Source organism: Leptodactylus fuscus, chromosome 5, assembly GCF_031893055.1.
Source record: "Leptodactylus fuscus isolate aLepFus1 chromosome 5, aLepFus1.hap2, whole genome shotgun sequence".
Classification (NCBI taxonomy): Eukaryota; Metazoa; Chordata; class Amphibia; order Anura; family Leptodactylidae; genus Leptodactylus; species Leptodactylus fuscus.
The window spans coordinates 179,430,684-179,455,944 of record NC_134269.1 but is presented as its reverse complement, the minus strand read 5'-3'; the positions used below and the strand labels follow the sequence as shown (position 1 = coordinate 179,455,944).

Below are 25,261 nucleotides of genomic sequence, written 5' to 3'. Positions count from 1 at the left end.
ACTGCTTGGAGCTCTCATGCTACAGTGTAACGTGAAACCAGAAGCATGAGCTGGACAGCATGTGACTCCTTGTCAGAGCTTTCCTGTTCTTGCCTAATGTCTTGAGTTCTCATGCCACTTGTTATCTGTGAATCCTGTTGAATAATGCTGACTGAGCCTGGTGATTTTGGCTGGACTGATCATCTAAGCCTATATTCACATCTTCGCCCAGGTCTGCGTTCCACTGAAAATTAGCAGAGGAAAATGTTTTGTATGGAGGACTTTATCCTCCGCCGGGTGCAGTTTAAAAGCTAAGGACACTCAACTGACTCCATTATAGTCAATGCGGTCCCACGGGCTTCGTGTGTAAGCATTATTTTATGATGTGAACCTTGTGTCATATATTGGGTTGTTGAAATTTTTGCCTTTAATAGCATGGTACTAGGGGTAAAGAAAGGGTGGACAGTTGGATTTCAGCATGGTTGAGTCTTCTTTGCTTAGTTAACACAGAGGTGAGCATGGAAAGTGAGGGAATACCTGACAACTAGAGATGAGCGAGTACTGTTCGGATCAGCCGATCCAAACAGCACGCTCGCATAGAAATGAATGGACGTAGCCGGCACGCGGGGGGTTAAGCGGCCGGCCGCTGTCAAAGCAGAAGTACCAGGTGCTTCCATTCATTTCTATGGAGCGTGCTGTTTGGATCGGCCGAACAGTACTCGCTCATCTCTACTGACAACCTAACACGCATCTTCAGCTGCCAGCTACCTAAAGTGTAAGGGTCCAAATCACACGGAGGAAAATGGTGAGGAATTTGATGTGGAATTTTCCACGCTGAAAAAAAAAAGCCTCCCATTGATTTCAATGGGTTCTGCTAGCTTTTTTTCACGCTAGTTTTTTCCGCATGGAAAATTCCACACCAAATTCCTCACCATTTTCCTCCGTGTGAATGGACCCTAAAGCTATCCTTTTTTGGCATGAATGAGAAAAAAAACACCTTTCTATTTTGTCAGTGTAGAGCACTTCCATTCAAATAGTTAATTTTATGTGCTAAACCTAGTTATGGTGTAGATATAGTTATATTTCCTAGTTATGGTGTATATACAGTTATATTACCTAGTTATGGTGTATATACAGTTATATTTCCTAGTTATGGTGTATATACAGTTATATTCCCTAGTTATGGTGTATATACAGTTATATTCCCTAGTTATGGTGTATATACAGTTATATTCCCTAGTTATGGTGTATATACAGTTATATTACCTAGTTATGGTGTATATACAGTTATATTCCCTAGTTATGGTGTATATACAGTTATATTCCCTAGTTATGGTGTATATACAGTTATATTTCCTAGTTATGGTGTATATACAGTTATATTACCTAGTTATGGTGTATATATAGTTATATTACCTAGTTATGGTGTATATATAGTTATATTCCCTAGTTATGGTGTATATACAGTTATATTCCCTAGTTATGGTGTATATACAGTTATATTACCTAGTTATGGTGTATATACAGTTATATTTCCTAGTTATGGTGTATATACAGTTATATTCCCTAGTTATGGTGTATATACAGTTATATTCCCTAGTTATGGTGTATATACAGTTATATTACCTAGTTATGGTGTATATACAGTTATATTTCCTAGCTATGGTGTATATACAGTTATATTACCTAGTTATGGTGTATATATAGTTATATTCCCTAGTTATGGTGTATATACAGTTATATTCCCTAGTTATGGTGTATATACAGTTATATTACCTAGTTATGGTGTATATACAGTTATATTACCTAGTTATGGTGTATATATAGTTATATTACCTAGTTATGGTGTATATATAGTTATATTCCCTAGTTATGGTGTATATATAGTTATATTCCCTAGTTATGGTGTATATATACATACCTAAACAGAATAAGTGGTTTGTAGTATTGTACATAGGAATAGTAAACCATAATATGACAGTAAGTCCCATTGGGCTGATCTATGTAAGAAGATGGGCTATTTTCTTGCCCACAAACCCAGAACAGACAGCAAACCACAATGAGCAGGACGGTGTAAAAAAGGGTCGTAGTTCTTTTTACACATGAAAGAGCATTACGTTTACATGTATTATTAATAGGGATCATCTGTAAAGTGTCATAGGACGCCCAGCATGTTATGTTATGTTTTTTTTCTGCTATTAAGTGTTTATAAAACATTAACTTCCTGGGCATATTTTTCACACTACAGTTACTAAAGTCCGTTACTGTCTTCTGTCATAGAGAACGGTCATAGACTGATTGTGTTCGTTCCCATTGTCACTAATGTAAAGAACATGTCCTGCATGTCCGCCCCTCAAAAAAGCGGATTCACGGCAAAGAATCTGCAAACGGACACCTGGGGATTGCTTTAAAAACCCATTGATGTAAATGGGGTTTGTAAATGGACTATTTGTAAACTGTTCCCAGTCTGTTTTTCTGTAATTTTGTTGGATTCCTGACGGACGGACAGCAGGTGCAAGTGTGAATGAGGCATAAGATGCATCCCAAGAAACCACATTGACAATAATGGTTTTAGACGGGTATCTCTTGTTTCATTTGTGATTTGGTGGAATTAATGTGCAGGCAGGACTTTCTCATCCGCAATTTTAGGTAAACTCTGCAACAAAGGCTTCAATGCAGATGTGACTATAGCCTAACTGTGCTTATGAGATGTGGCATGTGCTGCTTTGTGTCTCTATACATATCTTCAAAATGTAACAAGACTGCTTAGGCCCGGTCCACATCTGTGTTCGGGGAGTCTGAAGGCCCCCCCCCCCCCCCTATACACATTAAAAAGTGGTTACCTAAGAAACCACACAGACCCCATAGACTATAATGGGGTCCGTGTGGTTTCCGCACGAAACATGCAGAGAGAAAAGTGCTGCTTTATACTCTATGGGGTCCATGTGATTTCTTAGGTAAGCACTTTATAATGCGTATAGGTTTCTGTTTATGGGTCTCTATGCGGACTCCCTGAACCCTGATGGTAAGCGGCCTTATTCCCTCACAGGCTGCTCCTGTCCTCTCTGCCCACTTGACCAGATTGTGTCTTAATATGGTCTACAGTCTTCACCGTGTGTTTCTGGTCAGGTAAGATGGCGGCTGGCTGCTCATTGTACAGACAGGTGCTGGTCCCCTTCATTTATGACATTTTGAAATTTATAGAAGGAACCCCCACTGTATGTGTCACATCCCCTCACTATGCCAGAGCCATCACCCAATGCACAACATACTAACAACCACTTACACCAGATATCCCATAGGTAGCATATTATTAACCCTTGGTACTCCAGGAGCACGTGACCCCCCTGCACCTCACACTAGCTCACTGTTTTAACCCCTGCAGTACCAGGTCAGGCACAGTGCAGACTCCCACACCACTGACTAGGGAGAGAGCGCAGACAGGGCTCGTGACAGGCCTGGACCATGTGACTGCTACGTCATCAAACCAACCAGAAGCAACTCCAATCTTGGATGTGAGCGCCGTGTGAGTGCGCTGTATGCGGAGAGCAGCGGTGAGCCTGGTGCATAGGAGGTAAGTCATGTGCCGCCTGTTAGGGGGGAAGGTGAGGCGGAGGATGGCGCTGTGGTGCGGGGACACGGCTCGCCGTATAGGCCACTCATCTGTATTACAGATATTGTCTGTGCCTTACACCTATGCAGTATCCAGCCGCTATATGTCCTATCCCTGAGGCGCCGCTACGCCCCTAGTGGTCAGGTCCTGACTATACTGACAGCTCAGGGGCTTGCTCTTGTTTTCTACACCTGCTCCAGACAGAACAAGCCCTGAGTGTAAATCAGCGGTTTCCCATCAGCTGTGCAGACCCCTCTTGTGTGCCCCCTGGTGGGCAAGTCTTGGAATGTGCTGGAGTGACTTGACTAGATCTTCTGCTCACTAAGGGCTTGGCCATTATCTTAAAGTTGCAGTAACTGTTTTTTCTTTCCCAGCTAAAGCCTGTTGTATTTACATAATTAATAATTCATGAAGATGAAGAGTCGGACATCCGTCTTGCTTCCTCTTCACCTTCCAGCCCAGTGTCTTGCTCTGATCTCCGCCTCCATTGTTTCTAGGGCGGAATCCTTGCCAGATTGCACTGTGTGAACATACCCTTAATCTGGAAGTTAATTTTTTTTTTTATTTTTATTGCTGTTGTATGCCAAAAAATGTAACAAGGATCTGTTTCTTCTCCTGACTTAGTTTACATATACCGGTATGTATTTCCTATACTATAAGAACTCTGGAGCATCTTCTCTTATAATTTAGTGTGGCGTTCCTCTGTTATTCCTTCTAGGTATATAATCCTTCACGGACTGACACTTCCAGGTTTGTGTTCACAAGGGCAATGGTACCACCAAGTTCTCCCTAAATTTCTAGGAGTAATGGAGGAATTGCGCAGTGTGAAGTATATGCTAAAATAAACACATTAGGAAATGTAACAGGTTGTATCTAAAGTCCTTTCGCAAATACAATGCGGTCTGCAGGCAGCGTGTCCTAGAGCAGGGTCGCCGGAGAAGATTCATAGACTGTATCTATTTCCACAAGATTCTATTAGGCCAAGGCCCCACGAATGGAAACGCTGTGGTAAAGACTCAGGTGGAAAGCCATCTCGTTTTTTTTTTTTTTAACCACAGAGTTTTTCACAGAAAGTCTACAGAATTTTCCTCTGTGGACAATCTGTCTCTATTGTAGCCATGGCCAGAATTTCCATAGGTATGATTGACGTGCTGCGAATTATAAAAATGGGACCGTTTTTGAAATCACGGCATTCTCTTCTGCAATAGGTAGATGGGATTAGCTAGAATTCCATCCACTTTGCAGGAACTGTATCCTCAACGTTCGACCCTGGCCTTAGATTCTGCGCACATGTTACACAAATGTGGCTAAAAGCTGCAAAAAAAAAAAAAGCGTAAACACTGCAGAAAAAAAAACATAACTTGTACTTGAATTTTCCATTGCACATTGGCATTTTCTGTAGCAGAAATTCAGGTGCAATATTTGCTACATTTTTAAATCTTTGTTTTCACAGTTAAGATTAACATACCGCGTTTTTAAAAAATGCACAAGTGTATTTTTCACAGCATTTTTTTTCTGCAGTGTATGGATGAGATTAAATTAAATCTCATTCACTTTGCTTATATTGTAAAACACAGAATTTTTGATACTTGCATTACAGCAGCAGGCAAAAGTGTTGATTTTTTCTTTTAGACAACATTCTACCTTTGCCATAAAGGGGTTTTCCAGGCATAAAATCTTCTTTAAAAAAAAAAGTCTGTTAGTGCTATTAATGGTTAACCCAAATACCTTCAGCAGTGTCTTGAGATTTCCAGGTTTCTCTTTGAGCTCCTGGCATCTTCTGCATTTGTTTACAGGGTATAGCTTCCTGCTGTCTTAGCTCATGAACTGCATCATGGTAGTTGTAGGCTCCCTCTCTCTCACACCCCCTGCCTATTGTCCAAGTTATCCTGCCCACTACTAGTCCTTCCCAACTAACTAAGTCAACCCCCCACCCCATCATACTTACTAGAGATGAGCGAACAGTAAAATATTCGTTATTCGTTTCGAATAGCCATTCAATATTCGATCGAATATTGAACCCTATTATAGTCTATGGGGAAAATGCTTCATTTCAGGGGAACCCACCATTCGACTCAGGAGGGTCAACAAGTCCAGTATGACACCTCAGCAAATGATGCCAACACCTCTGCAATGCAACTGGGACAGCAGGGGAAGCATCTGGGGCATCTAACACACCCAAGTCACAGTTTTACCACACCATCACAGTCTATCAACTACACACTTTCTAGACAATGGGATCTTTTGTGCTCCATTGCCATTTTAAGTATCCTTTATGTTTTCTTCTGCTTTAGTTATTTCTGCTCTTTCTAAGCTTAGTTATCAAGTGGGGGGAGTCTTACTGTTCAGACTATACAGGAGAGGCTGCTAGTCACTGAGTAGGAGCACCCACATAACTGCTAGGGCCAGAATAAAACACAAGTCCATGTGTTCAGGTCCTTCCGCTTTATTACATGCTGCCTGCAGATTTACACTTGTAACAAGTAGGGCTGGTCTATTATGACCTGAATCAATATTATGAATTTTGTTTTCGGTTATTCACATATCATCAGTCCTGACTAGACAGCGTACAGTTAGTGACAAATCCATCAACCAATGGCATTATGAGACGGGGTGGCATGGATACAAAAAAATTGAAATAATTGTCAGAAAGTTCACATTGATTTATTTAGCTGAATGTCAGTTTTGGTTATTTTGCAATAAATTGTTTGGCCCAAGTATCGCCACCCTGTGACTTTTTCCCCACAATACTGAGATTGCACAATGTGGGAACTTTTGTTTGTACAATAGGCTTGCTAAGAATCATAAGTTCACATGAACCTTGGATTTCTGCTGTATATTTTCCAATTCACCATTGACATGGTTTTTTTTTTGTTTGTTTGTTTTTTTTGGTGTGTGTGTGTGTGTGGGGGGGGGGGTTCTTTAAACTGCAACATAGAATTTAATGTTAAAAAAAAAAAAAAAAAAAAGTGTCTGCAATATTGACACAGGATGCCATTAAAATCAAAGGAACATGTATATTAGATGTATTTTAAGCACAGATTGCATTCAAAAATGTGCCAAAAAAGATGTGTGGACATGCTCTATACACTTAAAGGGATTCTATCATTAAAATCCCAGATTTTTTTCTTGATCACATGTAGGAATAGCCTTAAGAGAGGCTATTCTTCTCCTACCTTTAGATGTCTTCTCCGCACCGCTGTTTGGTAGAAATCCCAGTTTTCTTCTGTATGCAAATGAGTTCTGTCACAGCACTGGGGGCGGGCCCCAGTGCTCAAACAGAATTGGGGAATCCCCAATGCTGCGAGAGAAATCTCCAGCGCTGCCTCCATCTTCTTCAGGAACGGCCTCTCCCTGCATCTTTTTCTGTCCTGGGTTTCAATCTTCTAGGCATGCGCAGTCGGCTCTGCCATCAGGCCTCAGTCAGAGCCGACTGCGCATACCCGGCAGCCACAAGAAAATGGGCGCTTACACCTTACTGTGCCATTTTCTGCCAGGCATGCGCAGTCGGTTCTGATCGAGGCCCGATGGCAGAGCCGACTGTGCACGCCTAGAAGATTGAAACCCAGGACAGAAAAAGACGCAGGGAGAGGCCGTTCCTGAAGAAGATGGAGGCGGCGCTGGAGATTTCTCTCGCAGCATTGGGGACGCCCCCAGTGCTGCGACAGAACTCATTTGCATACCGACGACAACTGGGATTTCTACCAAACGGCGATGCAGAGAAGACCTCTAAAGGTAGGAGGAGAATAGCCGTTCTTAAGGCTGTTCCTACATGTGATCAAGGAAAAAAAGTGTGATTTTAATGATAGAATTCCTTTAAAGGGGTTGTCCTGTTTCCGACAAATGTTATTGTTTGTATAATGAAAAGTTGTATCAATTCCTCATGGTTTCCTACGTCTCTGCTTGCTGCCATTCATTCTGCTTCCAGTAGATAAAAATCAGTCCATGGTCATGTGATATATGATGCATGGTCATGTGATGGGCACAGAGGTGCATGGCTCGTTACCAGGCAGATGTCTGATTACTGTGCTGTGACTAACGAGCTGTGCACCTGTGTGCTAATCACATGATCGTGGACCGTAAATCACATGACCATAGACTGATTTTTATCCCCTGGGAGTAAGCAGAATGAATGACAGCAAGCAGTGATCTAGAAAACTGTGAGGAATTGATACAGAAAGTATATTGGAAAACTGTACAACTTTTCATTCTAAAAACAATGACATTTGAGACTGGACAACCCCTTTAAGATCATTGTAAACTGAACCCAACAATTTTAGCTGGACTGATCAGAATGACTGTGCATGTGGTTGTGGAAGAGGCCAGGACTAGAAGTAATAGTTATCAGAATATCTGTCATTTCCATAAGGCCCACATCTAGATTTTGTTGATGCCGGTTTTGAAGCCAAACCAGGTATAGATCATAAAGTTTGAGAACCGACTAAGGCTAAAGTCCCACAGGACTTCCCACAGCAATAAAGCACTTCAGGAAAAACCACGGCGGCAACACATCGCGGTTCTTCCCGCAGCGCTTTAAACAGAAAGATTGCAGAGTTTTCTGACGCAGGCTTTCTGTAACAATTATACCTATGATGAACCGGCCGGCGTTTCCGTAGGTATAATTGACATTCTACGATTTCCAAAACTGCGCCAATTTTGGAAACTGCCCTGTGTCCCTACAGCGATTTTTATTGCAAAGTGGGCGTGGGATTTTTCCCGCAGTGTTTCCGCTACGGCGTTTTTGGCCCGTGGGGTCCCGGCCTTAGGCTGAAGCCCCACATTGTGAAAACGCAGCATTTTTGCCAATGCGTTAACATCGTGATAAAAAGCGCTGCATTTTACAGCACCTGCAAAGTGAATGTCCAGAACCCTAAAGCCTTATGCACACAACAGTGATAAACGGCCATCGCCCAACCATTTCAGAACGATGAAAGCCTTTGGGTGCATGCACACTACGTAACGCTGGGCGTGTATGAGAGCCGTACACGCCGGCGTTACAGCAGGGCTGCCGAACACTTCCCATTCACTTCAATGGGAGCGCTCGTAAACGCCGCTGTTACGAGCGCTCCCATTGAAGTGAATGGGAAGTGTTCGGCAGTCTGCTGTAATGCCGGCGTGTTCGGCTCTCATACACGCCCGGCGTTACTCAGTGTGCATGCACCCTTTGGGTGTATTCGCATATCTGTGTTTTGTGTTTGTTTGTTTTTTCTGGATTGAGGGAGAAAATAAAAAGATGAAGTTTTACACTGTAATGCTTCATAGACTGCTCTGTGTTTGGTAGGGTCTGTTTCCTGCTCAGTGAAAGGTTTCTATCTCTGTCCTTGTGATAGAGAAGTGATGGGGCAACACGGTGGCTCAGTGGTTAGCACTGTAGCCTTGCAGCGCTGGAGTCCTGGGTTCGTATCAGACCAGGAGCAACATCTGCAAGGCGTTTGTATGTTCTCCCCGTGTTTACATGGCTTTCCTCCCATTCTACAAAAAGACATACTGATAGGAAAAAAAAATGTACATTGTGATCCATATATGCGGCTCAGAATCTGCATTAAAAAAGAGAAGTGATGTTGCCACGTTCTGAGGTCTACTTGGCTCCAGGGCCCGGTCACAAGTGACATCTTTGTAGCTACTGTACATGGGACTGCCATATGTGACTACAAGAAAGCAGAAAAATAACTTGAAGGATTATAAGGGTTTGAGAACATAAACAAGAAGTAATTATTAAAGATTTGTCATTGGGAATATTTTTCTCTAGGCACGGAAGTTCATTATTTACTAATGCCCTATATTCTAGTAAACTTGTTACACCCAGTGCCTGGCAGCCGACTCACTGATGTGTGATATGACTATAAGGCTATGATGTCATCGGTACGAGCCTGATAATGCTCTGTGATACTTCTTACTAGATGAGCAGCATTCCTGGCAGATAGTCCAAAATACTCATTAACCTTTGGATACACCCAGGTAAAGTGTCGCTGTGAGTCTTACTGGATTTTGTTTTTTTACTGGGAAATTCCATTCTATCTTTAGATTTTATTCCACAAATAAGTATTAATTTACTCTGACATCATGCAAACAATAAAATTTTCATCAGACTCACTTAATATAATAATTTTCCTTTGTATACTTGCTTGTACACAGTTGTTATGGTATTTTTTTTCCTGCATCCACTTGGCCTCACATTGCCAATCCCATCCAGACATTGCAGAAAAAAATATTTACAGTGGAAATGCAGTAACTTCAAAAACGCCCGAGTTCCTATAAATCGCAGAGTGTGAATTATACCTACAGAAACGATGGCCATTTCCGTATAAATATCATAGGCACAGAAAGTCAGCAGAGGAGAACTCTGTGGATTTTCTGTGATAAACGCTCTGTTTCCACCGTGGTCTTTTCTGCAGCGTTTTTTGGCTGCGGCTCGCTACGTGGGGTCCACCAAAACTTTTATATTGATGACTTATCCTTATGATAGGCAATATGTGATTATCTGGTGATTAGTTGGTTAAAGATGATGTAGTGCTGTGACCTCTTCACTGAATACCAGTCAGTGTCCATTGTGTAGGGGATATTCTTGGTATTGCAGCTCAGCCCCTTTCACTTGAATGGGTCTGACCTGCTGAACAATTTGACCAATAAAAGTGACATTGTTGCAGCCCCTTCAGACAGCTTCTCTGTGCGGGTCTTGGGCATCAGACCCAACCAATTGCATATTGATAACACATTTTAAGGATAGGAATACACTGCTCAACATTGAATTTGCAAGACCAAGAAGGACGAAAGCCGTAAGATTATGCAAATCAAGACAGCAGCAGGTGGTGCTAAGATCTGCAAATGATCACATTTTCAAGTACTTTGCTCCAATCTGTGGCATGTGGAAGGGGCATAAAAGCTACATTGGAAACAGAGTCTTTTTAAACACATAAAAAAAAAAAAATCAGATCAAACTAAGAGGGACCGAATTCCTGAACTGAGAGACCTTGGTCACGACGTGCATAGGCCGAGATGTCCGCTTTCCTGATGGTTGGGAGAACTGTGAAATGAAATGACAGCGACACCATCGGGTACATTGATTTGGTCATGGAGCGCTATGAATGTTTCTGCAAAGTGTCCCAGGATCCGTTGTTCAACAAGGCCGCATGTTACTTGTGCCACCATGAGCTGCCTACATGGCCTAAACCTGTACTATGGTCTGCAGTGTCTCCAGACTTGTGTCCCATCAAGCGCATGTGGGGCGTTAGTGATCTACAATCGCCAATCTTGATGATTTTGCGTTCCCAATTGCCTTCAGCATGGCCTGGCTTTCCTCAGACACCTATTAATAGCCTTACTGATAACATGACAAGGTGTGTATGTGTGTGTTATTTCTGGGTGTGGTGCTAGGACTCCATGCTGAATAAATTAGAAGTTTTGAATATTTTGTTTCTATTTTTTTTATCATTTGCATATCATTAACATGTCTATTAATTGCGACTTCCAGTTTTCCTTCTTGATGCTGCAATTTTAATGTTAAGGAGTTTATGTCCACTTACAGGTCAGAAGGTAAATAGGTCATTCCCACCTTCTCAGGGCTCGTTCACATCTGCGTTCTCCTCTCCGTACTGCAGGTTTCCATTTCCTGCATAAAACAGAGGCAGGAGACGGAAACCTGCAGGATTCTTTCTCACCCATTCATTTGAATGGGTGAGAAAGATGTCCGGCCGTGAGCGGCGGTGATTGTTTTATGCCCTCCGCCGCGAAACCGGATTTTTTAATCCGGTCACAGAGTCGGACATGCAGTACTCTGTGTCTGGATTAAAAAAAAAAACGGTTTCGCATAAAACGCTCACCGCCCATCCCAGTCTGTGGTTTCCGTCTTCTTGCATGCAGAAGACGGAAACCACAGAACGGAGACCAGAACGCAGGTGTGAACCTAGTGTCAGTCCTCGTGCACAGCCTGCTCAGTGAACTGCACTAGAAGCAGGACAGTCAGATGTGGAAAAAGGTTACTGACGTCACAATTAATTTGTTCCAAAATATTATATTATACATTGTTCATATTGTATCATTCATATTTTTTTTCTGCATCACTTTTCACAGAACGTTATGCTACGTTTATGCTATGTGGGGTCCTGGCCTTAATGTTTATGTAAATGAAAAATGAGGAGCACCCAGGGTTGCACCCATTTTTGCCTGTGGTTTAGGCCTTTTTAGGCTTTATTTTGGCCATCTATATGTCACCTGTCTAGAAGTGGCAGCAACTTGTCAGACTGTCTTTAAACTTCTTTTGATCAAGGCCTAAAATACTTCTTGTTAAAATATTTCTGTCTACTTCATATGGATTTGGCAAAACTTTGACGTTTTTAAAATCTAGAACATGCCATTTCATGCGATTTCAGTCATTTTCCTCTGCTCCAAATTATCTCTTGTCTCCATCAGTCAGTCAGATGACCTCCCTTCCAGTTTCTGTGACCACTGAGGTTATACTTTAACAAGCCTGACTATAGTGGTCATAGACAATAACCAGAGAGAGGGACCTGTGGAAATGAGAAAGAGGATCTGTATCCTCTTTCTTACCCATAGGAATCTATTTCACTTCTGAAGTAACAGGAAGCGCTGCCACTATCTGTCTTGTGACCTCATCCCCTCAGCTAACTACTTATGCTTCTTAAAGGGGACCTTTCAAGTCCTCATGCACAGGCGATATTACAGGTATATACCACTAGAAAGCTTCTATTGCTCCAGAGTACAGCGGCCGTATATTCTACACCTGTGGTTTTAAACATGAAGTACACATAAGTGCTAAAGGGCCCCCCATAATAGTAGTTTGTGGGGTTTGCCACCCACAAACTACTGTTATACTCAGGGGTCCCTTCAGATCCTCAGAGTACTATTGGCGGAGGGCAGGGGAGGTGAGTGAACACAGCAAACAATGTTACTTACCACCCCTGGGCTCCAGTGCAGCTCCCTGTGCTCTTTGGGCCTCTTCCGGCCTCCTGGCTGACATCAGGAGCCACTGAAGCCTGTGATTATGATTGATATAGTGCGTCATTATGGCACAGGACTGCTGAGTGTTTTTACACTATACCTGTGATTGGGCCTCAGCAATCCCAGAGGTCACTCAGAAGGCCCAAATATCATAGGGAGCCAGAGTGGGGGTCAGGTATGGTGAGTAACACTGCTATGTTTGTCCCAATTATTGTCGCAAATGTTTAGTGAGTTGTTTTTATGGAAAATATCTGTTTTAACATAAGAATAGATCCTCTACCTATGTGCCTCAGCACTTGGCAGTCCTGCTCTGTAACTGGGTTGCCACTATCAGTCTGAGTTGCTGTCGTTCCTAAACTCTTCAGTATTTTAGTATTGCCACTGACAGTTGATGTAAAATATCTAGAAGAAAAGAAATTTCATGAACTGTCTTGTTGGCGTCCCATTACAGAACCACCCTTACATCTTATACACTTGTGGTAATGGGACTGAATGATACATCTGAAAACAGATGTGTTCCATCACATATGTCCATATATTGTAGATCGCTTTGCTCAGCTTCTCTGTCTATATTCTGAAAGTAATGGTGAAATATATTGTAATTTAGATGTATTGTGACGGTGAGGAAAGGGCTTCCTCTGTATGTGCAAGATTTTAGCAAAATAGTTTCTACAGCTTGCAGGGTTACATAATGGAGACAGTTTTATGTATTTTACTAGTTTGGTTTTTGAGGTTTAGTCTCTATTTTTAAAGGGAATTCATATTTATTTTTAATAGATTGTGCATAATAAGTAAATAAATTTAAGCAACAGGAGGAAAAAAAATTAAATAAAGAAAAAAAAAAGACTACTTTTGAATGTCCCATTGTTTGGACCCTGACAGCCCGAAAGTGGTTCAGTATGCAAGAATGGCACATGACTGCTGAGACCAGCAGGTCATGTGTACAAGCATGTATGGCACATGAATGCTGATACTAGTGGTCACATGGGACCCAACAGGACATGACCACCTCCAGTCTTGTGCAGATGGGAGTAGCGGTGCTGGATTGCTGTGGCATTCAAAGGCGAGTACTTGTTTCTTTTATTTAAACATTTTCCTGCCCGCCCTTTTCAGTTGTTTTTTTTTATTTATCTTGGACAATCCTTTCGTCGTTAGAGATTTTTGGATGACCAGGACAGTTTTCACACTTTTGACATAAGCCCCATTATTCTTGCCAACCTCTCAGACTGGCAGGCACAAATAAACTGTCCATCCCTAGGATCCACCTTACACTATTTGGCTGCCATGCCACCTGCACTCTCTGTACAAATAAAGAACCTAAATTACAGTCTCAAAAAATAATTCTAACTCTCCATACCTACATATTGTCTACACTGGGACACTTTACACATTGTCAAAATGCTACTTAATACTATACATGCCCAGACGCCTTCATGGATTTTTGCATCAAAGTGTAATTTTTCATTGAAAAAAAAATGGTATTAGTGCTTGAAAACATAACCCAAGGAGAAAATATGTACTACATATCCTAAAAAGCATGTATCACTTGGGCCTATGTCTACCTGCACAAATCTTCATAAAATCATCAGGCCTGGAAAGACTATATAAATGCTCTATGCTGGAAATGTCACTATAAAATCCAGGAATTCTACTACAGCAAGTGCACCTCTAAGCCCCATCCATATATTTTGTAAAAGTTGTCAAACTGACAAAATAGTTGTCATGTCCATCTTGATGTAACTTTGTGACGAGCAAGAAAAATACTTTGAAATCTCTGCCAACTCCAACTCTTTGCATCCCTATAATATGTATTCTGGCATTGTTGGAATTTTTTCTCTAGGTCTTACTGTTCCTGGGCAATTGTTGCTGTTCATTTCAGCACCCAATATGCTAGTCAGACTCCCTACTGTTAGGTGTGCAGTATGGCTGTCTGTTTCAGGACTGCCCGCCTGATAGTAGAGAACCTACTTAGCATATCATTCACCAAAACTAACTGCACTGATTGCTCAGGAATGATAGTAGCTAGATATGAAATCCCAACTGTGCCAGAGTCAATGGAGCAGTACCTGTTGAAATAGTTGGAATAAGCCTCTTCCCCCTCCCTCCTAAAATCCTATCCCTGTATCCAGTTATATACAGCTTGCAGAAAGTGTTTTTAGATATATCTGAAGAAGAAGCCAGAGGAAGCTTAGAAAACTCATAAGCTGTCATCATTATGAGTTAGCCATTAAAAAAGGTATCATCTACTAAAGACTTGCAAGTTTTGTTTTTTTTAATATTTCATAACCACTGATTAACAGGGTACAAAAACAAACATTTTCCTTGGCGGTAGTCAGGCTGTTTATTATCACTGCAGTACAATACACTAGTCATAATAAATGTATGGGTATGTGTACTTTTGAATCATTTATACCAAATCTAAAAAAAATACCAAACTCCTTTTTTAAAATAAATAAATAAATGGGGAACTTTATGTAATTTTTGGCTTTGATCTTTTTAGATAAAATAAAAAATATAGGGAAGTCTTCCAGTGTTTCACTGGTAAAGACTAGAGATGAGCGAACACTAAAATGTTCGAGGTTCGAAATTCGATTCGAACAGCCGCTCAATGTTCGTGTGTTCGAACGGGTTTCGAACCCCATTATAGTCTATGGGGAACAGATACTCGTTAAGGGGGAAACCCAAATCCGTGTCTGGAGGGTCACCAAGTCCACTATGACACCCCAGGAAATGATGCCAACACCTCTGGAATGACACTGGGACAGCAGGGGAAGCATGTCTGGGGGCATCTAACACACCAAAGACCCTCTATTACCCCAACATCACAGCCTAACAACTACACACTTTACACACTCAATACCACCTCTCTGACAGTAGGAAAACACCTTGAAACATGTGTATTTGGCACTTGCAGTGAGGAGAGCTTGTCACCAGCAGTGAATTTGGCCCTTGTAGTAAGTTGAGGTTGGCACCAACATTTGTTTTGAAAATCAGGGTGGATTGAGCCTCTAACCAGCAGAGTTTGGGCAAATTCATGGTGGAGGGAGCCTCTAAACACCCCAGTTTGGGCAAATTCATGGTGGAGGGAGCCTCTAAAAACCCCAGTTTGGACCAATTCATGGTGGAGGGAGCCTCTAAACAGCCCAGTTTGGGCAAATTCATGGTGGAGGGAGCCTCTAACCAGCCCAGTTTGGACCAATTCATGGTGGAGGGAGCCTCTAACCAGCAGAGTTGGTGGAAATCAGGGTGGAGGGAGCCTCTAACCAGCAGAGTTGGGGGAAATCATGTTGGAGGGAGCCTAGTATTAGCAGAATTGTGCAACGCTTATGGTGGATGAGTATAAGGATGCGGAGGAATTGGAGAGGTTGAGTACAGACATGGAGTTTCATGTTGGGGTGCTTTACACAGGTGGGCACAAAAATGAAGGCTCTATCCAGTGGTGGTTCATTTTTATCAAAGTGAGCCGGTCGGCACTCTCAGCTGACAGACGGGTGCGCTTGTCAGTGATGATGCCACCGGCTGCACTGAACACCCTCTCAGATAGGACGCTGGCGGCAGGACAGGACAGCACCTCCAAGGCATATAGGGCAAGTTCAAGCCACAGGTCCAACTTCGACACCCAATACGTGTAGGGCGCAGAGGGGTCGGAGAGGACAGGGCTGTGGTCGGAAAGGTATTCCCGCAACATGCGCCTATACTTCTCACGCCTAGTGACACTAGGACCCTCCGTGGCGGCACTTTGGCGAGGGGGTGCCATCAAGGTGTCCCAGACCTTAGACAGTGTGCCCCTCGTTTGTGTGGACCGGTGAGAACTTGGTTGCCTACTGGAGGAACTGCCCTCCCTGCCGCCAACGTCACATGCTGGAAACATCTCCATCATATTCTGCACCAATTGCCTGTGGCAAGCATTGATGCGATTGGCCCTCCCCTCTACCGGAATAAAAGACGAGATGTTGTTTTTATACCGGGGGTCAAGGATAGCAAAGATCCAGTACTGGTTGTCCTCCATGATTTTGACAATACGCTTGTCGGTTGTAAAGCACCCCAACATGAACTCAGCCATGTCTGCCACAGTGTTAGTTGGCATGACTCCTCTGGCCCCACCGGAAAGTTCAATCTCCATTTCCTCCTCATCCTCCATGTCTACCCATCCGCGCTGCAACAATGGGACGATTCGAAGTTGCCCGGAAGCCTCCTGTATCACCATCACATCATCGGACAACTCTTCTTCCTCCTCCTCCTCCTCCTCCTCCTCCTCCATTAAACGCAGTGAAGCGGACAGATGTGTGGACCTACTCTCCAGCTGTGACGGATCGGATGCTATCCCTAACTCCTCTGTGTGATCTGAGTTATCCCTGATGTCAATCAGGGATTCTCTCAGAACACACAAGAGCGGGATTTTAAGGCTCACCATCGCATCCTCAGAGCTCACCCTCCTTGTGGACTCCTCAAAGACCCGTAGGATGTCACAAAGGTCTCTCATCCATGGCCACTCATGGATGTGAAACTGAGGCAGCTGACTTTGTGGCACCCTAGGGTTTTGTAGCTGGTATTCCATCAAAGGTCTCTGCTGCTCAACCACTCTATTCAACATCTGAAACGTTGAGTTCCAGCGTGTGGGGACGTCGCACAAAAGCCGGTGTTGTGGCACATGCAGGCGTTGCTGGAGAGATTTTAAGCTAGCAGCGGCTACTGTCGACTTGCGAAAGTGGGCGCACATGCGCCGCACTTTCACCAGTAGCTCTGGAACATTGGGGTAGCTCTTTAGGAAACGTTGCACCACTAGGTTGAAGACGTGGGCCAGGCATGGAACATGTTGGAGTCCGGCAAGCTCCAGAACTGCTACCAGGTTCCGGCCGTTATCACAAACGACCATGCCTGGGCCCAGGTGCAGCGGCTCAAACCATATTGCCGTCTCATCGAGGAGGGCATCCCTCACCTCGGAGGCAGTGTGCTGTCTGTCCCCCAAGCTGATCAGCTTCAGCACAGCCTGCTGACGTCTACCAACGCCAGTGCTGCAACGTTTCCAACTCGTAGCTGGGGTCAATCTAACAGCGGAGGAGGAGGCGGAGGAGGAGGCGGTGGCGGAGGAGGAGGCGGTAGAGGAGGAGGAGGAGGGGGGTGTTCTTCTCGTGTCCCTGCCAGGAATGTTAGGCGGGGAGACGAGGTACACCGGGCCAGTTTGGGAAGCAGTCCCAGCCTCAACTACATTCACCCAGTGTGCCGTCAGTGAAATGTAGCGTCCCTGTCCGCATGCACTTGTCCACGCGTCGGTGGTCAAGTGGACCTTTGTGCAAAGCGCGGAACTAAGGGCCCGCCTGATGTTGAGTGACACGTGCTGGTGCAAGGCGGGGACGGCACACCGGGAGAAGTAGTGACGGCTAGGGACGGCATAGCGAGGTGCCGCAGTTGCCATCAGGTCCAGGAAGGCGGGAGTTTCAACAAGCCGGAACGCCAACATCTCCTGGGCCAGCAGTTTAGCGATGTTGGCGTTCAAGGCTTGCGCGTGTGGGTGGTTAGCAGTGTATTTCTGCCGCCGCTCCAATGTCTGAGAGATGGTGGGTTGTTGTAAAGAAACGCCTGATGGTGCCTTTGATGGTGCAGGAGAAGGAGATAAGACAGGACCAGGGGAGGATGAGGTAGAAGTCAACAAAGTGGCGGAGGCAGATGAAGTGGTGTCCTGGCTCGTCCTCTGGAGTGCATCGCCAGCACAGTCAGCAGTGGCAGAGGCAGTGGCAGAGGCAGTGGCAGTGGCGTGAACGGCAGGCGGCCTTTGTCCTGCTGTTGCTGCCTGCCACTGATTCCAGTGCTTGGATTCCAAATGACGGCGCATTGAAGTGGTGGACAGGTTGCTCTTCTCAGAGCCCCTAATCAATTTCGAGAGGCAAATTGTGCAGACAACACTATATCTGTCCTCGGCGCATTCCTTGAAAAAACTCCACACCTTCGAGAAACGTGCCCTCGAGGTGGGAGTTTTTCGGGGCTGGGTACGAACTGGAACATCTTGGGAGATTCCGGGTGTGGCCTGGCTTCGCCTAAGCTGCTGACCTCTGCCTCTGCCTTTAGCTACCCTTTTTGGTGCTGCACCTGCCTCAACATCCACACTACTTTCCCCGCTTGACATCCCCCCTGTCCAGGTCGGGTCAGTGTCCTCATCATCCACCACTTCCTCTTCCAACTCCTGTCTCATCTCCTCCTCCCGCACAATGCGCCGGTCAACTGGATGCCCTGACGGCAACTGCGTCACATCATCGTCGATGAGGGTGGGTTGCTGGTCATCCACCACCAAATCGAACGGAGATGGAGGAGACTCTAGTGTTTGAGCATCTGGACACAGATGCTCCTCTGTTAGGTTCGTGGAATCGTGACGTGGAGAGGCAGGTTGAGGGACAATGAAAGGAGCGGAGAACAGCTCTGGGGAGCAGGGACAGTTTGGGTTATTGTTCTGTAAAGCTTCGGAATTTTGGGAGGAAGGAAGACAAGACTGTTGGGTAATAGGAGGAGAGGAGGCAGAGTCTGACTGGCTGCTGGACAATGTGCTGTAAGCGTTCTCTGACAGCCATTGCAAGACCTGTTCCTGGTTCTCGGGCCTACTAAGGTTTGTACCCTGCAGTTTAGTTAATGTGGCAAGCAACCCTGGCACTGTGGAGTGGCGCAATGCTTGCTGCCCCACAGGAGTAGGCACGGGACGCCCTGTGGCTTCACTGCTACCTTGCTCCCCAGAACCATTCCCCCGACCTCGCCCACGGCCTCGTCCACGTCCCTTTCCGGGAGCCTTGCGCATTTTGAATTCCTAGTTAGAAATTGGCACTGTATACCAGTAGTAAAAATTGTGGGTGCACGTAACCCCAATATATTCTTTGAATTCCCAGTCAGACACTGGCACTATATGGCAGTAGCAAGAAATGAGGGTATTTGTATTCCCAATATATTCTTTGAATTCCCAGTCAGACAATGGCACTGTATACCAGTAGTAAAAATTGTGGGTGCACGTAACCCCAATATATTCTTTGAATTACCAGTCAGACACTGGCACTATATGGCAGTAGCAAGAAATGAGGGTATTTATAACCCCAATATATTCTTTGAATTCCCAGTCAGACAATGGCACTGTATACCAGTAGTAAAAATTGTGGGTGCACGTAACCACAATATATTCTTTGAATTACCAGTCAGAAACTGGCACTATATGGCAGTAGCAAGAAATGAGGGTATTTATAACCCCAATATATTCTTTGAATTCCCAGTCAGACAATGGCACTGTATACCAGTAGTAAAAATTGTGGGTGCACGTAACCCCAATATATTCTTTGAATTCCCAGTCAGACACTGGCACTATATGGCAGTAGCAAGAAATGAGGGTATTTGTATTCCCAATATATTCTTTGAATTCCCAGTCAGACAATGGCACTGTATACCAGTAGTAAAAATTGTGGGTGCACGTAACCCCAATATATTCTTTGAATTGCCAGTCAGACACTGGCACTATATGGCAGTAGCAAGAAATGAGGGTATTTGTATTCCCAATATATTCTTTGAATTCCCAGTCAGACAATGGCACTGTATACCAGTAGTAAAAATTGTGGGTGCACGTAACCCCAATATATTCTTTGAATTCCCAGTCAGACACTGGCACTATATGGCAGTAGCAAGAAATGAGGGTATTTGTATTCCCAATATATTCTTTGAATTCCCAGTCAGACAATGGCACTGTATACCAGTAGTAAAAATTGTGGGTGCACGTAACCCCAATATATTCTTTGAATTCCCAGTCAGACACTGGCACTATATGGCAGTAGCAAGAAATGAGGGTATTTGTATTCCCAATATATTCTTTGAATTCCCAGTCAGACAATGGCACTGTATACCAGTAGTAAAAATTGTGGGTGCACGTAACCCCAATATATTCTTTGAATTCCCAGTCAGACACTGGCACTATATGGCAGTAGCAAGAAATGAGGGTATTTGTATTCCCAATATACTCTTTGAATTCCCAGTCAGACAATTGCACTGTATACCAGTAGTAAAAATTGTGGGTGCACGTAACCCCAATATATTCTTTGAATTACCAGTCAGAAACTGGCACTATATGGCAGTAGCAAGAAATGAGGGTATTTATAACCCCAATATATTCTTTGAATTCCCAGTCAGACAATGGCACTGTATACCAGTAGTAAAAATTGTGGGTGCACGTAACCACAATATATTCTTTGAATTACCAGTCAGAAACTGGCACTATATGGCAGTAGCAAGAAATGAGGGTATTTATAACCCCAATATATTCTTTGAATTCCCAGTCAGACAATGGCACTGTATACCAGTAGTAAAAATTGTGGGTGCACGTAACCCCAATATATTCTTTGAATTACCAGTCAGAAACTGGCACTATATGGCAGTAGCAAGAAATGAGGGTATTTGTATTCCCAATATATTCTTTGAATTCCCAGTCAGACACTGGCACTATATGGCAGTAGCAAGAAATGAGGGTATTTGTATTCCCAATATATTCTTTGAATTCCCAGTCAGACACTGGCACTATATGGCAGTAGCAAGAAATGAGGGTATTTGTATTCCCAATATATTCTTTGAATTCCCAGTCAGACAATGGCACTGTATACCAGTAGTAAAAATTGTGGGTGCACGTAACCCCAATATATTCTTTGAATTACCAGTCAGAAACTGGCACTATATGGCAGTAGCAAGAAATGAGGGTATTTGTATTCCCAATATATTCTTTGAATTCCCAGTCAGACAATGGCACTGTATACCAGTAGTAAAAATTGTGGGTGCACGTAACCCCAATATATTCTTTGAATTCCCAGTCAGACACTGGCACTATATGGCAGTAGCAAGAAATGAGGGTATTTGTATTCCCAATATATTCTTTGAATTCCCAGTCAGACAATGGCACTGTATACCAGTAGTAAAAATTGTGGGTGCACGTAACCCCAATATATTCTTTGAATTCCCAGTCAGACACTGGCACTATATGGCAGTAGCAAGAAATGAGGGTATTTGTATTCCCAATATATTCTTTGAATTCCCAGTCAGACAATGGCACTGTATACCAGTAGTAAAAATTGTGGGTGCACGTAACCCCAATATATTCTTTGAATTCCCAGTCAGACACTGGCACTATATGGCAGTAGCAAGAAATGAGGGTATTTGTATTCCCAATATATTCTTTGAATTCCCAGTCAGACAATGGCACTGTATACCAGTAGTAAAAATTGTGGGTGCACGTAACCCCAATATATTCTTTGAATTCCCAGTCAGACACTGGCACTATATGGCAGTAGCAAGAAATGAGGGTATTTATAACCCCAATATATTCTTTGAATTCCCAGTCAGACAATGGCACTGTATACCAGTAGTAAAAATTGTGGGTGCACGTAACCCCAATATATTCTTTGAATTACCAGTCAGAAACTGGCACTATATGGCAGTAGCAAGAAATGAGGGTATTTGTATTCCCAATATACTCTTTGAATTCCCAGTCAGACAATGGCACTGTATACCAGTAGTAAAAATTGTGGGTGCACGTAACCCCAATATATTCTTTGAATTACCAGTCAGAAACTGGCACTATATGGCAGTAGCAAGAAATGAGGGTATTTATAACCCCAATATATTCTTTGAATTCCCAGTCAGACAATGGCACTGTATACCAGTAGTAAAAATTGTGGGTGCACGTAACCACAATATATTCTTTGAATTACCAGTCAGAAACTGGCACTATATGGCAGTAGCAAGAAATGAGGGTATTTATAACCCCAATATATTCTTTGAATTCCCAGTCAGACAATGGCACTGTATACCAGTAGTAAAAATTGTGGGTGCACGTAACCCCAATATATTCTTTGAATTACCAGTCAGAAACTGGCACTATATGGCAGTAGCAAGAAATGAGGGTATTTGTATTCCCAATATATTCTTTGAATTCCCAGTCAGACACTGGCACTATATGGCAGTAGCAAGAAATGAGGGTATTTGTATTCCCAATATATTCTTTGAATTCCCAGTCAGACAATGGCACTGTATACCAGTAGTAAAAATTGTGGGTGCACGTAACCCCAATATATTCTTTGAATTACCAGTCAGAAACTGGCACTATATGGCAGTAGCAAGAAATGAGGGTATTTGTATTCCCAATATATTCTTTGAATTCCCAGTCAGACAATGGCACTGTATACCAGTAGTAAAAATTGTGGGTGCACGTAACCCCAATATATTCTTTGAATTCCCAGTCAGACACTGGCACTATATGGCAGTAGCAAGAAATGAGGGTATTTGTATTCCCAATATATTCTTTGAATTCCCAGTCAGACAATGGCACTGTATACCAGTAGTAAAAATTGTGGGTGCACGTAACCCCAATATATTCTTTGAATTCCCAGTCAGACACTGGCACTATATGGCAGTAGCAAGAAATGAGGGTATTTGTATTCCCAATATATTCTTTGAATTCCCAGTCAGACAATGGCACTGTATACCAGTAGTAAAAATTGTGGGTGCACGTAACCCCAATATATTCTTTGAATTCCCAGTCAGACACTGGCACTATATGGCAGTAGCAAGAAATGAGGGTATTTGTATTCCCAATATATTCTTTGAATTCCCAGTCAGACAATGGCACTATATGGCAGTAGCAAGAAATGAGGGTATTTGTATTCCCAATATACTCTTTGAATTCCCAGTCAGACACTGGCACTATATGGCAGTAGCAAGAAATGAGGGTATTTGTATTCCCAATATACTCTTTGAATTCCCAGTCAGACAATGGCACTGTATACCAGTAGTAAAAATTGTGGGTGCACGTAACCCCAATATATTCTTTGAATTACCAGTCAGAAACTGGCACTATATGGCAGTAGCAAGAAATGAGGGTATTTATAACCCCAATATATTCTTTGAATTCCCAGTCAGACAATGGCACTGTATACCAGTAGTAAAAATTGTGGGTGCACGTAACCACAATATATTCTTTGAATTACCAGTCAGAAACTGGCACTATATGGCAGTAGCAAGAAATGAGGGTATTTATAACCCCAATATATTCTTTGAATTCCCAGTCAGACAATGGCACTGTATACCAGTAGTAAAAATTGTGGGTGCACGTAACCCCAATATATTCTTTGAATTACCAGTCAGAAACTGGCACTATATGGCAGTAGCAAGAAATGAGGGTATTTATAACCCCAATATATTCTTTGAATTCCCAGTCAGACAATGGCACTGTATACCAGTAGTAAAAATTGTGGGTGCACGTAACCCCAATATATTCTTTGAATTACCAGTCAGAAACTGGCACTATATGGCAGTAGCAAGAAATGAGGGTATTTGTATTCCCAATATATTCTTTGAATTCCCAGTCAGACACTGGCACTATATGGCAGTAGCAAGAAATGAGGGTATTTGTATTCCCAATATATTCTTTGAATTCCCAGTCAGACACTGGCACTATATGGCAGTAGCAAGAAATGAGGGTATTTGTATTCCCAATATATTCTTTGAATTCCCAGTCAGACACTGGCACTATATGGCAGTAGCAAGAAATGAGGGTATTTGTATTCCCAATATATTCTTTGAATTCCCAGTCAGACAATGGCACTGTATACCAGTAGTAAAAATTGTGGGTGCACGTAACCCCAATATATTCTTTGAATTACCAGTCAGAAACTGGCACTATATGGCAGTAGCAAGAAATGAGGGTATTTGTATTCCCAATATATTCTTTGAATTCCCAGTCAGACAATGGCACTGTATACCAGTAGTAAAAATTGTGGGTGCACGTAACCCCAATATATTCTTTGAATTCCCAGTCAGACACTGGCACTATATGGCAGTAGCAAGAAATGAGGGTATTTGTATTCCCAATATATTCTTTGAATTCCCAGTCAGACAATGGCACTGTATACCAGTAGTAAAAATTGTGGGTGCACGTAACCCCAATATATTCTTTGAATTCCCAGTCAGACACTGGCACTATATGGCAGTAGCAAGAAATGAGGGTATTTGTATTCCCAATATATTCTTTGAATTCCCAGTCAGACAATGGCACTGTATACCAGTAGTAAAAATTGTGGGTGCACGTAACCCCAATATATTCTTTGAATTCCCAGTCAGACACTGGCACTATATGGCAGTAGCAAGAAATGAGGGTATTTGTATTCCCAATATATTCTTTGAATTCCCAGTCAGACAATGGCACTGTATACCAGTAGTAAAAATTGTGGGTGCACGTAACCCCAATATATTCTTTGAATTCCCAGTCAGACACTGGCACTATATGGCAGTAGCAAGAAATGAGGGTATTTGTATTCCCAATATACTCTTTGAATTCCCAGTCAGACAATGGCACTGTATACCAGTAGTAAAAATTGTGGGTGCACGTAACCCCAATATATTCTTTGAATTACCAGTCAGAAACTGGCACTATATGGCAGTAGCAAGAAATGAGGGTATTTATAACCCCAATATATTCTTTGAATTCCCAGTCAGACAATGGCACTGTATACCAGTAGTAAAAATTGTGGGTGCACGTAACCACAATATATTCTTTGAATTACCAGTCAGAAACTGGCACTATATGGCAGTAGCAAGAAATGAGGGTATTTATAACCCCAATATATTCTTTGAATTCCCAGTCAGACAATGGCACTGTATACCAGTAGTAAAAATTGTGGGTGCACGTAACCCCAATATATTCTT

General features: G+C 43.0%; 1 protein-coding gene across 1 annotated transcript in view; it reads left to right on the top strand.

Annotated features, from left to right (window-relative positions):
- The first annotated feature begins 3,439 nt into the window (after nt 1-3,439).
- LOC142205027 (cysteine-rich and transmembrane domain-containing protein 1-like) overlaps nt 3,440-25,261 on the top strand; it is a 35,132-nt gene continuing 13,310 nt past the window's right edge. Inside the window, exon 1 of the mRNA XM_075276375.1 lies at nt 3,440-3,553. The gene's annotated coding sequence lies outside the window, so the exon portion shown is untranslated. The remainder of the gene's footprint in view (nt 3,554-25,261) is intronic.